Source organism: Ochotona princeps, chromosome 6, assembly GCF_030435755.1.
Source record: "Ochotona princeps isolate mOchPri1 chromosome 6, mOchPri1.hap1, whole genome shotgun sequence".
NCBI classification, from domain to species: domain Eukaryota; kingdom Metazoa; phylum Chordata; class Mammalia; order Lagomorpha; family Ochotonidae; genus Ochotona; species Ochotona princeps.
The window spans coordinates 51,838,289-51,856,016 of record NC_080837.1 but is presented as its reverse complement, the minus strand read 5'-3'; positions in this window follow the sequence as shown (position 1 = coordinate 51,856,016).

The window sequence follows — 17,728 nt, the reverse complement described above, 5'->3', positions numbered from 1 at the left end:
AGCTCCTTTCTCAATGATGTAGATTTGTGTACTTTGCCACCTTGTGGTCATTGTTATTATTTGCATGTCTCCATCTGTGCTGTGACTTGATTTTCCTGTGAACATGGCTAAGTATTTTTATATATTCAGTTTACAGAAAAGCCAGCAAAACTACAATAAACTTGAACAACCCTGACAAAAAATGACTATGACCCAAATAAATGCCTATCTGATGAGTTTATTATGAACTGATATATCTGCTTAATCGCCTTTCGTGCAGGGCGGGAAGAATGTTCTTAAGTTTCCCCTACATAGTGCTATGGGAAACATTTTGAGACAGAAGAAGTGTGAATAAAGATAAGAAAAGTAACAATCATTTTAACATGTTACACACTATGAGTTTTAAACAGAAAATAAAACTCATGATTTCATGTGTAGAAAGCCCACATATGAATAAATAAGACAATTAGAAAATGCAGAAGCAAACCTTAGGCTATTTTCTTTTCTGAAATGTAGCTTTGATGCAGCAAAAGCAACAGTGCTGGGGAAGTGAGCTTTTAAAATGTCTTTGGAGGTTCTGAGGCCATTGCCAATACAGAATGTGGCACAGACACATTTTTTCAGCCCTTACGACAATAACCTTGTATGCATTTTTTGTTTCATCTTTGGATACCTTTTCACACCTGATCTCATGCTTTCTACATTTGTAAATCTATGAAATATTCCTGTTTCACTCTTTTTTTTCCCAGAGCATACATTCTGAGTGTACAGTGTTCTTTCTCAAGCATCATCAGTCTTACCATTGTTAAGACACCATTGCCTCTGATCTTAAGGAAATGGACTGGATAAGGAATAATAGGTTTATGGGAACAGCTATCCCTTAAAAAAAAGATTTATTTAGTTTTAATTGGTAAGGCAATTTGCAGGGAGGAGACATAGAGCTTGATGTTCAATTTGCTGATTCACTCCCCAGTTAGCTGCAATAGCTGGAGCTGAGCCAATCCTAAACCAGGAGCCAAGAACCCCCTCTGAATGTCCCACGTGAGTGCAGGATCCCCAGGCTTTGAGTCATCCTTCACTGATTTCCCAGGCCACAAGCAGGGAGCTGGATGGGAAGTGGAATAGCCGGGACATGACCTGGCACTCATATGGGATGCCAGTGTATGCAGGCAGAGGATCAGACAGTTGAGCCATTGCGCTAGCTTCAGGAAGTTAAGCTGAATTTTGTGTGTCACAATACAGGAGATGCTTTTGAAATTCCACAGGATAAACAACGAGATTAGATTATCTCAAATTTCCTTGAATTAAAAACTCTATCCACTTTGAATTCATTTATGCTTCGGAAATGGGATTGAAAAACTGTACTTACTCTATTATTCAATGGAAAGGACTCACATTAAAGCGACACAAATAGGGAACCATGTACAGAACTCTTAAAAACACAGAACCTTGAAATTGGGGAGAAATTATTGTGTGTCTCACTTACTAATCAATGCAACCCAAAATAGACACTAAAAATATTAAACCTATTGTAAATAATGTGCTCTCAATCTTATTTTGAATTAAGAGGGCACCGTGTCCCTGTGTCTGAGCTGTGTAGCATCCTTTTCATACAAGAATGTATGGGTTCCAGCTCTGTCTCTACTTCTGACCTAATTTTGTGCTCATACATATCATGTAAGACAGCAAATGATGGTTCAAGTAGTTGGGTCCCTATCTGCCATCCAAGAGAACCATGTAAGGCCCTGGCTGCTAGCTTCAGCAGGGCCTTGCCCTAGCTTTTGTGGTAATTTTGGAACTGAAATAGCAGATGAAAGTGTTCTCTCTCTCTCTCTCATCTCCTCTCTCTCTCTCTCTCTGTGTTGCTGTCTGTGTTTGATTTCCTCATTTGCTCCTCCATTTAAACATATTATCCTAGTTCAATTGTCCAATAAAAGAGTTATATAGAACCAGCAAGTAGACAAAACATACAGAAGCTACTTGTTTTCAATTGCCCACCAGCTCTAATCAGAATAACAGAAATTTAAAACAAATTTATTTATTTATTTGAAATTTATAGTTATAGGGAGGTGGGAGGAATGAATAGCTAGATAGTAGTAGCTACGTAGATGGATAGAAAATAAAGTGAGAGAGACTCTTCCCTCCACTGATTTACTCTCCCACATAATCACAATAGACCAGTTGAAACCAGGAGCCAGGAGGTTCTTCCTGATCTCCTACATGGGTTACAGGGGCCCAACTAACCTTAAGACACTATCTTCTGCTGCTTTTCCCAGGTCATCATCTGAGAGATGGATTGAAAGTCAAGCAGCTGGGTCAAAACAGTGCCCCTATGGAATGCCAGCATCACAGGCAGTGGCTTTACCCACTACACAGCACCAGCTCGAAAGAGGGATTTTTTTTTTTTTTAAAAAAGAACCGGTTATGTTTGCTGTATACAAAAACAAAATTTAGTATCTTGTTGAATTTTAACTCTGCCTTGGAGAGGCAGAGATCTTCATCACAGGATGATAAGGCTTTGTTCCTACGTAGTGAATGGTTATAGCAGGGATACAATGAAAACCATCAGATAAAAAAGAATCATGTTTGTTCACATGCCGGAAAGACTTGATACAAAAAAAAAAATGCTTCACATGCAAGTCTTAGGATATATGAAATAACTGAAATAATAGTTTAATTTTCATAATATACTGGCACAAATGAAAGCTGGATATAATTCCTAACTGGACCACTTCATATGACATTTAATTATTACCTCTAAGCCTGAGCTTCTGTTTATGTAATGTAAAAGCAGTGATAAATGCCTCAAGTGAATCCATAGCTTTAAATGAAAAATACAAATATTAGACAAGACAAAAATATTAGTTTATATAGGATCAATCATGCCACAGTAACAGACTCCAAAGTCTCAGTGCCTTAATACAAAATACAAATCCTATCAGGATCTGATGTAAACAGGGCAAAGGTTTTCAAATATAGACCCAGAGATCTGGAGTTAATAGCAACACAAATGGCAAGAACACATTGGAAGCCATACCCAGTGTTAAATGATTACACAAAAATAGGAAGTGACACATCACTTTCCTTAATATTCAATTGATGATAGACAGTTACACAATCTCCTGCATGTACAGTCCACCCTCAGCATCCAAAGGGGTCCTGGCATGAATCCTCCCTGGATACCCAAATTCAAGATGCTCAAGTACCTTATTTCAGATGGCATGGTACAGCTCGCCCTCTATATACATATTCCACATCATTCAATTCAACAAACCATGGTTTGAAACTTCTACATCATGTTCTACAAGGGATTTGGTCATCTTTGGACTTCAGCATTTGCTGGTGAGGAATAGAGGTGGTTCCACAGCCAGTCTCCCATGAGTGTTGAGAGACAATTGTATTTGCATTTGACACATCCTCTTGTATACTTGAGTCATCTCCAGATTACTTGTAATACCTAGTGCAATGTACGTGTTCTACTAAGAGTTACTCCACTGTTTTCTGTAGTAATATTTGCAAGAGGAATGAGAAGTAATAAAAATAAGGGGGACCCAAAAAAATAGAATAGATAGAGAAATACAAGGAAAGCTTAGAACCAAACAGGAAACAGTCAGCGTGGATCCCCATATACCTTACTAGGTAGGACACAAAGATTAGTTACTCCTCACTAGGGTATCAAAGATTTCTCTGAACACCCCTCCTTAAACTGTTCTAGCACCTCAACTGTTGACAAATGCCTTGTTAGACTTATAAGCCAGTTTAGACTATCCTAAAATCTGCCAAGTTCTGCAAAATTATACGTTAACACAATAAACTGTTAAATACTAAAATGAAAACAGATGCGAGACAGCTGAATAGTACCCTATAGCCACTTCAAGGTGTATAGCAGCAGGTTCTGTAGACAAACAAAAATTGAAGGGTCAATAAAGTAGTCACAGGATGTGGATAAGAACTTGCATTGTTTTAACATATTGATTACTCAATACCATGTCAATTAATTCCATAATGTTGTAAATTGTTGTTGATGTTGTGCTGGGGCTTCTAATTGATCGGGATGATATTCTGCCAGCTCTACCTTCAGACCAGAGATGGTTTGCCCAAGAAACTGTTGAATTTATCTGGACAATAAGATGCTGGGCTCTATGCTTGGTATATGTTTGCAATGAAAGAATCTTGACTTAATTTGAATTGTTATACTACAACAAGGTGGAGGAATCCACCATGGGGGGAGGGCACAGAGAGGGGTTGAGGGAATTCCAGAGCCTATGAAACTGTGTCACATAATGCAACTTAATAATAATAATAAAAAAGACATATTGGCAGAGTAAACAAAAAAAATAAGGGGGAAAAACCGTACATCTTCAGAATAAATAATTTAATGCCTCAGATATTTTTGATACACCATTGATCTGTAAATTCAAACTCTACAGTTGGATGCCCAACTGTAGCCATGTGGGAGCTGTGAAATGCAAAGAAATAGGTGGGCAGGTGACAAGTAACATCAACCTCTACCCTAAGCAAGGTACTTCTGTTGTTGAAAACAAAAGTGGAAATGTTTATGACATGTACATATTAAATATCATGTCCCTGCATTTTGAAATTTTAATATTCTTCCAAGTTTCTACACAAAACACATATTCATATACATTTTGATGGTGAACCAGTTTTCACTAACTCTTGTTCTTTCTTTTGATACTTTACCCATTTCCCTTCCGTTCAAGAATAGCATGCATTTTGAAGAACAAGGGTGACACTGCAGAAACAAACTTCAATTTTCTCTAAATTCCTTTAAATGTACATCATTCAAAACAGATTGCTTTTGATGTATCTTTAACCTGAGGCCACAAGCCAGTGTGTCCTGATTTAGAGCATAAGAATTCCTGCTCTGCAGAACTTGCCAGAAATGTTAGATAATAATGGAAGGAACCATTGATACTGAGTCATATTTCCCTAGCTACCCATGTTGCTATTTTGATGTCACATGACAAAATAGTGTGTGTGATTTTTTTCCATAGCCTCCTAATGATACCTAAAGTCAAATGGCAGGCTTTATAGTTCTCTTCAAAACAAGTTACAGTACACACAGGTTTATTTTGGTATCACTTTAAATCAAGGAAGCTATCATAGATGATATAATTTTTTTACTTATAGAAAAGTTCACATCTTAATAATATTAAAGAAAGATGTGGCTGCTTTGAAAATTTAGACTAAAACTCGAATGAAGCCATATGTATGATAAATAGAAGAATGGTTTTTGAAAAAAAAACTCTAATCTTTCAATAGTAAAGTAGAAGCTTCATTGTATATTGAGCAAGGCTGTAGAAATACATAAATAAGCAAGATTATCCATTAGATGATTCTCAGTAAAGATAATTAATGAATTATCATAGTAGAGTGCTTCTTTAAATAAAAATAATTGTCTATAGTGGCCAATTTAGAGTTGATGAACTGCAGTGTTGGTGGTCTAATAAATGCATTCATCAGAATATACCTATGCGTTCTGTATGAAACTAAATTGAATTAAATTTGAAGTAATACTAGCAATAGATGCCATTGGTTATGTGTGTATCACTTTCTCTGCTACATGTACTCCCTCGTATATCTGTAAAACAATAACCAAAATAGCTCTGCAGTGTTGCTGTTAGCTTCATTTTACAAATGAGTAAGCTGAAGCTAAAAGAAATAAAGACAGAAAGTAGTAGAATTATATTTGAATTTGAGTCTTTATGTTTTCAAGATTCCTCTTTCTTACAGTCTCCCCATAGATACGCTCCAGGTGTATGATAATTCCTGAATGAGTGTTACAATTTTTGTATCTGTAAGAGCTCCTATAATTATCTTATGTGAGCCTCCTGTAACACAGATGTGAAAACCAAGGCCTTGTGAAATTCACTTAGTATAGCATACTGTGTATCAACACAGCTGGACCTAAATTCTGAATTTACAGACACCCCAGACTGCTTTTCTTGGCAGGACTAAATTATGAGCATTAAGCAATTGAAGGTCAGATGATTGAGAGCTAGAATTCAGAACCAAGGGATTTGTAGAGTAGTCAGAAAAAGAGTTGGAAGGTATAAAATGCTCAAAAACACACAGAAAGATCAGACAGGAGCTGCAAGAAAAGTGCCCACCTAGCCTGGCATGGTTTTCAGATAAACTGAAAACAAGATATGGGCACAAATTTATCTGACTCAACGGAAAGCCTGACACGATGTTTTTTGGCAGAGGAGATGCTGACAGACTGATAACTGCAAGACCTAGAGAAGCACTTGTCCTTGTCAAACAAGAAAGTCCATCAGAGTACATCCACCTGCTCAGCTTACCCAGAATTCGATGCTTTCATGATCAGTTCCCAGCAGCAGAAAAATTACATACTTCCCTCTTCTCGTTTTCATATTCCCTTGTGTTTTTTTAAAGTTGTATTTATTTTTATTGCAAAGTCAGATATACAGAGAGACAGAGAGGAAGATCTTCCGTCTGATGGTTCACTCCCCAAGTGAGAGCAATGGCTGGAGCTGAGCCAATCCGAAGCCAGGAACCAGGACCTCTTCTGGTTCTCCCACGTGGGTGCAGGGTCCCAAGGCTTTGGGCCGTACTCAACTGCTGTCCCAGGCCATAAGCAGGGAGCTGGATGAGAAGCAAGGCCACCTGGATTAGAACCGGCGACCATATGGGATCCCGGCGCGTGCAAGGCGAGGACTTTAACCACTATGTTATTGTGCTGGGCCCATCTTCCCTTGTTTTTATAGTTAGGCCTCTCTTGTCTCTCACTGGTCTACTTATTGCTATTTACCACCACAGAATTTCTGACCTAAATTCCACCCTGGCTACAACTTCATTCCTACACGGCTGCTGGTGTGACATACCAACTGAGTCACAGATTTCCCTCAGCTTTTTCAGGATGTCACACAGGAACATACATAATCTGGATGTTACATACTTGGGTAATTCCCATGAACAATATTGTTTATATTTTAATTTTAAGCTTTGCCATAAATATTATGTCTCCCCAATGCCCTCCCTAATAGAGATAAACACTTCTGCATTTAACTATCCCCTCCTTTATTCTACAATACCACAGAAAAGTGTATCCTTCGCCACACTAGAGTGGCATCATCCGTGCCTATTGGCTTCCTCTCTCCCTTTGCTAGTCTCTGAGCTCACAGGTCAGGACTTGGGGGTGCCCATTTTGCCCTGTCATAAAGCATGCAAAGTTTGATGGATGCTTGGGCTGAGGGGTGACCTAGAACGAAAAATATATTTAAACATAAGAGAGCCCATACAAAAAGATGACAATGGTTTCAGATTGATTTCATGCTCCCATGAGATTCATCTGTATTCCCATCCTGGACTCTTGAGTGTTTTTCTCTAATTTTATTATTCCTTCTTTATTAAACTTTATTAAAAGTTTAGTATGACCATCATCTTTTTGGGGAGAGGTTACTCTAACTGGAGTTCTTACTTGAGCTCAAAGGACCTTGGCTAATATATGAAACCTAAAGGTAGTCGTCTCATTTGGAAATACTCAAGATTATTAGTCTTGAAAAAATCCATGAGGCAGGAAGCGTTTTTTGGGAAAAATGGAAGATGTGTGAAAAGTTTGAAAACTAATCCTGTACTTATCTAAAAAGCTATTTACTATTTTATGTATAAAATTGGCAACTCACCCCACTTGCCTTCTGTAGTTGCTAGATAACTATGGGAGAGGAACTAGAAGAGCACCCATTTGACAGGGCATGGTTTTTATTAGTTTATCAAAATATTTAAACTTCCAGTGGTCTGTAAAAGCAGATGACAGACCTCAAAGGTCAAGAACCTCCTGTTTCAGATACTAAAGTCTTTCCTTTCTGCAATGAATTAAGGAATGTAGGACTTTCTCCACTCTTACTTGTATAGTAACAGGATCACAGAAGCATCGTCTTTCACCAGAAGAAGTTTCAATGCCTGGAATTGGGTCTATATTTTTTTAACCAAAGATGAGGGTTTTTAAGGCCTAGCAGAAATTGTGTCTTGTTAATAGCATTTATTAGGGATGGTTGGAATAGATCCATGATAAAACAGGAAACAAACCTGGTGGAGGACTATAACATTTTAGCAGCTAGGATTTTCACAGAAAGATGGGGACAGAGGGGAATGACAGAGAAAGGTGGGATAAAAGAGGGAAGGAGAATTGGAGAGAGAAAAATATGAAAATCCAAGAAAAATGAGCAAGTAGTTGCTTCAATCCATAAGGTCATATTTGGCCTTAGTTCACATGTGACTTGGTTTTAGTTCACATATGACTTAGTTTTGTTTTGATGAGCCCATTATATCATCATAATAAACATTCTTTTTTCTTGAACTAGTTCAACTGGATTTCTTGCTTTAAAAGTGTCCACACTTGCATAAAGATCTTATTATGTGAGAAAACTACTATGTATAACAAAGCTTGTCTACTCTTTGTAGCAGATTTGAAGACAAAACAGATGTTGAATTCTGCCTGTATGATTTGCTGCAACCAAGTTAGCGCTAGCGTATGCACACTGTTCTTACTTCCTTCTCATTTTCTCCCTCTCTCTTTTCCTTCCTTCCTTCCTTCCTTCCTTCTTTTTTCTTTTTCTCTCTTTCTCTTTTACTTCTGTTTTAAAAATTATTTGCTTATTATATGGTGTAGTTCCAAAACCTCTGGAATTTCCTCTCATCCCTTCTCCAACTCCCCTCTCCCACTGATTTCCTCTATATTATTACAATAGTATAGTCCTTCAAAAACAGTCATAAGTTATTAACTCTGCTATTTATCATTTTTTAAAGAAAAAAGATGTATCTATTTTACCTTAAAATCAGAGGGAGAGAGAAAGAGAAACAGAGAAAGAAATCTTGTATGTGCTGGTTCACTCTCCAGATGGCTTCAATGGCCATAGTAGAGCTGGCCTGGTTCAAAGCTGGGAGCCAGGGGCTTCTTCCTGGTCTCTTGCCTGGGTGCAAGGCCCCAAGGTCCTTGGTCATCTTCTATTGCTTTCCAGAGACAGAAGTAAATAGTTCAATCAGAACTGGAGTAGCAGGGAATCAAATCCTAGTCCATACGGCATGACACTCAGAGGGTTAGCTTGCTATGCCACCACACTGCTTTCTCCTTCTAAGATTACTTTATAAACAACTCATTTCTCTGGATATTTATAGAATAAGAAGATTCAATTTTCAACCTGGAGAAAGCTGAATCCAACAATGGGTATTCAGATTCTGCCCATCCTTGGAATGACCTGGTATGAAAATGTATCTGCCATCATGGCTCTGCAACCAGCTGAGAATTGCTTGAAGCTGGTTATTTCTGGTACTTATGTCAAAATTCCGTGTGCTTATAATTGTTATTTCTTACTTATTAATTGGAATTATAAAAGAATCCTTTATCCACTCTTAATTTTTCATAATGAGATTCTGGTGTGTGTGTGTGTGTGTGTGTGTGTGTGTGCACGCGTGCAAAGAATAGGTTCCATTGCACAGGGTCACTTTTAAAAAGGATATTAATGGGTCTGGCCCGGTGGCGTAGCAACTAAAGTTCTCACTAGAATGCGCCAGGATTCCATATGGGCTCCGGTCTAATCCCGGCCACTCTAATCCCATCCAGCTCCCTGCTTGTGGCCTGGGAAAGCAGTCAAGGATGGCCCAATGCTTTGGGATCCTGCACCCATGTGAGAGACTCAGAAGAAGCTCCTGGCTCCTGGCTTCGGATTGGTGCAGCACCAGTCATCACAGTCACTTGGGGATTGAATCATTGGAAGGAAGATCTTCCTCTCTGTCTCTCCTCCTCTCTGTATATCTGACTTTCCAATAAAAATAAATACATCTTTTAAAAAAAGTGATATTAGGAGAAAATGAAGTAACTATCTGATTTCTTGGTAAAGTTTTAGCTAAAATATGAAATACAAACATGGTTTATTGTTGTTGTTGGTCAATTGAGATAAATATACTTGAATCCTCTTCCGAGAAATCTAATCAAATGTTCTAACCCTGGCAAAGTTTTCTAAAACATTCAAAATACTCCATTGACCTGCATCTTTGTACATTGTTAGCAACTGAAAACATAACATTGTACTGTTCTAAAGCTAGAGTTACACAATATTTTGAAATAATTGTAGAGATCTGATTATGCTTAAATAGTTCTGTGAAATATTCAGTCCTGCACACATTTAGCTGCTTTTCACTATGCATTTGCAGACACTGTGACAGACAGGGAGAACAGTCCTCAAGCACATGTTAATTCTAATCTTTTTAAACCCCAAAATACTGTATATATCAAGTTCTCAGAGACAGTGTCCTATGGAATTCCATGGAAGTCTAACTGTGAAAGGGACCCAAAGCTTTTGGCCTCACTCTTTACTGTGCAGAAGAATGAGCTGAAGTTTAGGGAAAGTCACTCATTATGGACATGGGCTTGTCAGATTCAGAACCCAGGAAGTCAACCATTCATACGGGCATTGTTTCTTACCAGATATTGAGTACATGCCTTAGATCCTTGGTTAATGTATTGATTTCTTTCAAAGACTCATTAAATTCCTTTTCCCCACTTTATTATAAGTTTGATTTCACTACAAACATTGTTAAAATTTAATTATGAAAATGAATAAGACAGACCTATGAAAATGTGCACCACCACATTTGGAAGGTATTCATGTTGTTCCCAGTAAGTTTGTGTTTTAAATCCTAGAAGGAAGAAAGAGAAGCTGACATTTTCATAACATGGAACACATGGTTAATGCTAAACACCAAAATGTTAGAAAATTGTATTTAAATGGGGAACAGTGAAGGGCAAAGGTGGATTTCAAAAGAACTAAGATGTCTGAAATTAAATTTACCTAACAGTAAATACACTTACCTGAGTTATAAATGACTCAAATTGCGTTTTCTATGAGAACATGAATCTTATGTATAGTAGCCTTGAATAAAGAAAATTCTAACACAAAACACAGGGAAAAAGACTGAGAAATGAGTGGCTAGATAATGCACATTAACACATTGTCTTCTTTAACACACAATTCAAATGGTATCTTCTCTCCTGTTAATAAGAAATCTTGAACTCCCGAAGGTACCAAGGAACCTCACTAGCCCTTTTTAATCTAAGCTAAGTTCCCTGCAGCTCATGGCTCAGGTCTTGGGGCTACTTCACAAAGTCTTGACTGCTTCGGTCACTGTTGCAGGAGAAGCTTAGAAACGATGGAGATAATTATCCTCATCTCTAATTCTTTCATAGTAACAGAATTTCAAATGTATTTCCTTTTTAAAAATGTTGACATAAACCTCAGAGCCAATCTAGAACAAGTTTATTCCTTCATCTTTGGATTGAATTAATCCTTCATTTTGCTTAAAAAAAAAAAAACTACTTTCAAATATACAGAACATTAGTATCTGTTTAAAAGGAATGGGTTGCTGAAAATAAACACTAATTTCCCACAGGTAAGACCAGCTGTGCAGCACAAAACTACCAATTATTGAAAACAATAGTGTACATTTAGAAAAAAAACCAGAGACAAAAAAAAAAATTTAAAAGTTCTTGATCTGGATTTTTGCTGGATAGTTTCTACTTGTCCCTACAGATTGGCTCTACTGTATCTGGCCTCAGCTCTGTGCTCTAGCAGGTTGACCTCTGTGGATTACTTTACCTGGACTTCTTGATCTTGGTCTTCAGTTGGTTTTAACCAATTGGAGCAAATAGGCTAAGCAAGAAACAGTGGAAGGCCTATGATTTGCTGGTCGGCTAGGTTCCCTCTCCCAAATGAATGTTGTATGTTGGCTGAATTCTCTTAATGAAGGCACTGGCTTCCATTACACAGTCTTCCCGGTACAATCTCTGAACTACTCTTGAGCTCTAGAGGCAGGGCTGCAGACAGCTTCCCTTGTCGTGAGACCCAGACTGCTGAACATCTCTGTGTACTTCCTTTCTGAAGCCTTGAAAATATATCACCCATTAAGATGAATGAGCTTAGGCCTGGCACCATGGCTCAATGGCTAAATCCCTGCCTTGCAAATGTTGCCATTCCGTATGGATGCAATTCTTGTCCTGGCTTCCAGCAGATAGAAGATCTTTGTCTCTCCTTCTCTTCATATACATGATCTACCTTTCCAATAAGAAAATAGTGAGTTCAGGGATTTCTACATACTTTGCTCAAGAACTAGGAGAGTACTGGTAGAGAAGCAGAGAATTCACATTCAGTTCATACTTGTTCAATGAATGATTAAATATAAGCATTTTATTAAAAATAATTGTTAAAAGTATTTATAATTTTCCAACATAGAAATTAAATATAAGCTCCTACATGCTCATCAAAAACCCAGTCATGTCTATTTTTATTATACATACTTGATATTACTCCTAATGTCTAAATAAAAAAGATACCATGAATTAAAGCGAGCCTGACAATGCCCTAATGGAAAAGGAGTTCACGACTTACTACAAAATTTAACCTTGCAGGCCTTTCAGTGCCTATTTGTACCTTATTTGATCTTTTTTGTCTCATCCCAATTGAGTGTCTATGCTGATGTGGAAGCTGGCAATATTAAGTGAATGAACTAAATCCTATCCTTATTGTACTGAGTGAAAGCCTATAAAAGGATTATCTGATCCATGCTGTAAGGCCTTCTAGTAGGAGAGCAGAGAAATAGCAAGATGCCAGTCCACAACCTGGAGATTGGGAGGGAGGAGAAAGGAAATAAGAGCAGGCATTGAGGGCTGGAGAGTGAAAGCGTGGTTCACTCCAACAGGGGCAAAGTCCGTGATGCTTGGAATGCAGCGTGAGGAAGATAACATTGAGAAAGTAAGTCAGAGAAGAAAGGTCAAGCCATGGAAGGAGTTATATAGGATTATAGGGAGCTGAGATATCAAGCCTGGTAGAGCAGAATTGGAAGACAGTCTAAGAAAAATCAGTGCTTCGTCCCTCTGCTCCCAGATCAAAACATATGTATTTTACATCTCCCACTAGGGAAGACTCTAACAATCCCAAGAATTCCTATATAAAGTTAAGTTCCTCTGGCTGATATCAATCAGTTGTCTTTGTTGTACTTAAATATTAAGTGTGATAAAAGAGCCAACACTTATTGTGTGTTTATTAACAAACCTGTTTGGGAACTTCTCAGCCAAAGATCAGGGTTATTGGTGTCACAATTTTTTTCCACCAGGTAAGTCTTCAGTGCTGGCCCTGGCAACCCATTCCTTGGTCAAGAAGGAACAACTCCAGGTTATTTTCTTCATCCTTCTTTCCACCTTGAAATTTCAAGACCTGTTTGTGTGTGTGTGTGTGTGTCTGTTTCTTTAATATGCAGGTTAATCTGATAATCCTATAAGGTTATTACTATTATAGTTTCAATTTATAGTTAAGAGCTACATGGAAGTTAAGTGACTTGTTCAAGGTCACATAATTAAGCAGTGAAAATAGCTTTTATGGAAGGTAGAGTATGAATAGATCAGGAAACAGCACCTGGGTTGAACATGAGTGACAAGGATTATATTGAAAAGTTAAAGAGAGGCAACAGACAGTACAGACTGTGCTTGAACCTTAAACCATGGCATAGAAAGAAAGCTTTGCTAATGAGTAAATAAAACCTTAATCTTTTGAAATTCATACAGTCACAGACACAACACTTCAATTATTTTTCTCAGAGGAAAATGAAACAGAACTTTTAAAGTCAAAGGAGCCATGGAAGCTAAGAAATGTAACTTGAATATAGGCAAATCAAAAAGTCAATAAATCAAAGCAAAGCTTTGTGCCTCTATTTTGCTAACTTTAGAATAAAACTGTATTTTAGATTACTTTTCTGGAGCATTTAAGAATTATGTATTAGACCACCACAATTTAGAAATAGTCTATACTTTTATTCTAAATAACAAAAGGGAGTTATTTGAGTCAAATAACTTCTAGGTCCAGTTTCAACACATATAACCCATTCAACTTTAAGAAAAGTAAGTCTTTGTTGTTTGACACCAGCAGATGGCACCCTAACAAAATAATTTGTGTGCCATATGTGAACTTTATATAGACCTGTATGTTCAAATGCAAGGCAAACTCTGTATCTGAACTAGAACACAGAACGACAGAGATAAGACTCACTCTTTTCAAATTGAATAGCTTTTATTTGGGGAGGAAAAATGTAGGAAAAGAATTCCATTATGCATTTTGCAAAACTATACCTCACATGAATGATATAAGGAAACTCTATAAATCTGCATGAGAACCCAGCTGTAAAAAGTAGCATGGCAACTTTGAAAGGAATAGAATGGACTGACCCATCTGTTTTCCAGCCACAATAACTACTTCAAAAAAACAAGTAATAGTTTTGAATGTTTCTGTTATCAGAGATGACATGATACTGGAATATGTTTTTTCTTTTCTTTCTTTCTTTCTTTCTTTCTTTCTTTCTTTCTTTCTTTCTTTCTTTCTTTCTTTCTTTCTTTCTTTCTTTCTTTCTTTCCTTCCTTCCTTCCTTCCTTCCTTCCTTCCTTCCTTCCTTCCTTCCTTCCTTCCTTTTCTCTTTCTTTTTCTCTTTCATTTTCTGTTTTGGTAACAGTTTGGAAACACCTTGAACATTAAGTTCACTTTGAAGCTATTTGCCCCAATACATTTTTCAGTTTCAGATTTCTTTAGTCTGAATGTTAAATCAGGAAATTGGTATTTGAATACCCCATCCTCAGCACAGGCTCCCTCCAACATGTATTAACTGTCACTTAAACACACACACACACATACACACACACTTTGTTTGATTTGAAGGGCAGACAGTAAGTGAGAGAGTGGTCTCCCATCTGCTAATTCACCTTTCAAATGCCTTCAAATGACTGGCCATGCTGAAGCCAGGAGTCTGGAACTTAATCCAAGTCTCCCACATGTGTGTCACGAACAGCTACTTCAGCCATCACCTGCTGTCTTCCAGGATGCACAGAAGCTGGAAATTGCAATGAGAAAAGGAGGTGGGACTCAATCCAGGTGTCTTAATTATGGGATGGAGACATTCCAGAGGCATCCTGGTCACTGCACCGAATGCCCACTCAACCATTATTTTTAGAGCAAATAAAGGACATTTTGTCAAGACTGTGGCAAGGGATGAGAATAACTATGCTTTGGACAGAATCAGGCTTAATACTTTCATTTTTTATGACTTTTTCTTTGCTTAATTTCATATATTTGATTTTAAAAGCCAACCAAATTTTCAGTATGTTGTCATATTTTTTTACTCTACATAAAGAAGAATGAACTAAGCTATTAGCCATTTAACTAAGCCTTCTCACCTTTTTTAGTCCCAAAATAATTATTTCTTTTTCTGAAGACATCAGTGAGTAAAGAACTGTTAAAAAAAGTCAAACCTTTATATGAAAATGATTCATATAAATCAAGAATCTTCTTCCTGAAAGATGGTTCTTCTAGATCTTTTCAGTCTCAAGACAAGGACTGTTGTTAAATATATATAGTCCCATATTCTTTAAGATCTGACATGAGAAAGAGAAGTAATAAATAGCCCAGTTGGTCATTTAACAGACAAGAATGTGTGAGTAGAGATCAGGTTGAACCTTTCGCTGAGAAGACAGAATGGCTGGTGGAGGTGGAGCCCTCTCATCCATAGAAGGAAAACCTTCCACCAACACTTTGGAAAGCAAGCCAAGCCATTGCAGGGGAGATGAAACTCATGGTCCGAAGAAATGAAGCTCAGTAAGTTAACTTGCCTTGAGAAGGTTTTCCAGTTTACAAACAATAATTTTTGACATGGAATGAGCAAAACTATGACCTAAAGAGTCTTTCACATATTCTGTATTGATTAATTAATCAGATGAATTCAACAATTGTTATTGTGCATGTATTTTAGAATCTGCTATATAACATTATCCAAAATCAGTCAGGTGGGACCTAACCCATATCACATTTCTAATAATTTTCCATATTATCTTTTTAAAGTTTTTTTCTTTTATTTGAAGGGCAGAGTGGTACAGAAAGGGAGAGAGAGGTGAAGAAATGTATACAAAAAGACAGTTATATTTCATCTGCTGATTTACTCTCCAAATGGCTGCAACCATTGGGGCCAGACCAGGCAAAAGTCAGGCACCAGGACCTCCATCCAGCTCACTCACGTGGGTGTAGGGGCCCAAGTACTTGGACGGTCTTTCTTTTTTTTCTTTTTTTTTCTTTTTTTTTTTTATTAAATTTATTCATTAATTACATTGTGTTGCTTTACCCACCCTCCCCCCATGGTGGGTTCCTCCACCTTGTTGCATAACCATAGTTCAAGTTCAGTTGAAATTCCCTCTTTAAGGTCTACCCAATAAGTAGTTGGACTTGACTGGACTATAAGATGTTGGACTCTATGCTTGGCATATACTTGGACTATCTTTCTTAAGCACATTAACAGAGCTGCATCAGAAGCGGAGCATTGAGGACCTGAAGCAATGTTCCATTGTGCTATGATGACGGCCTTAATTTTCTGGAATGATTTCACTACTAATCAATAACACCACTGTAATCATCTGGAAACTTTTTGGGTTGGTGACACAGTGCAAAACTGCCACATTTTTCACCATCTGAAAATGTGGTCCAGCTGTTAGCTCAGAATGCCAGGTCAGCACAAAAATCCATCGGTGGCTGCACAAAGAAAAATTCTCACTCAGCAAAGGAATGCCAGCTGTACAGAGGGCAAATGTAACAGCAGGTAGAGGGTAAGCAAAGGAAATCAGAGCTTCCCATTGGTTTAAGAAGGCTGGTTTGAAATTGCTGTAAAGTGAAGAAACACACTAGGATGGTGTCAGGTCAATGACTTGGACCTCTAAGCTTCTGACTCTACAGTAAGAGAAATCTTCGAGGGACAGGAGAGAGGTCCTCTCAGGACCCTATCTCTCGATAGCTAAAGTAGCATTCCAAAGCAAGAATCATCTCTGGAGACTGGCCCGGTGCGGAATTAGGATGCCACACTTGTGTGGCTTTTCTTCTGCTAGATGTGTCTTTATAGGACTGGCTTTGTCTATCCACCCCTTGATCAAGAAAAAAAAATCTCTCACCTATTTTCTTCACCTTTCTTCCCTCCGTGGAATTCTAACATGGGGATGACTCCTGGGTCTTCTCCTTAGCTACTTTTCTTTTCACACTCTCTTCCCATCAGCCCAATTTGTTTTCCCACTTTATACTAAAGAACTCCAAAGAGGGAAGCTAATAAAACCCATTAAAGGCAGAAGTTGAGTAACTACAGTCATTAGCTTCTTCGATGTTTTTCCCCCTTCTGTGTATTATCACCATCAAGGCTAGGCTGATGTTTAGCAAAGAGCACCTGTCAAAACAAAAGAAGAGTTTCGCACCTCACAATTTTAAGCCCCAGGTAAGAAACTCAGCCTGGTGGATCGGCAAAGAGGAAGACAAGAAACCTGAAACTCCAGGGCTTGGAGTAGAGTTAAATGAGTTTCCTCTGGGTACCAACAGGCTTTTGTTTAACACGATTAAATCCTCTTTGTTTCATTACAGACATCAACGCGAAAACAAACAGTATGATCAAGATAAAGGCCTGGAGCAGCATTCTGCTTCTCTTTCTCTTTCTTCCTTTCTCAGAGAGCTATCACTACCTCTCAGTGGACAGGCTTAAAGGAACTTAACTGGCTCACAGAAAATTGATGAGCTGAGTGGAGCAGGTGTACAGGAAAGCTTTGGGTTGCCAGGTTAAGGAATGGAAAAAGTGTGAAGCACTTATGTCCATGACCAGATCCAGTGATAAGAGGCCTGGCTTCCATTGCCAACTAATTGATTGTCTT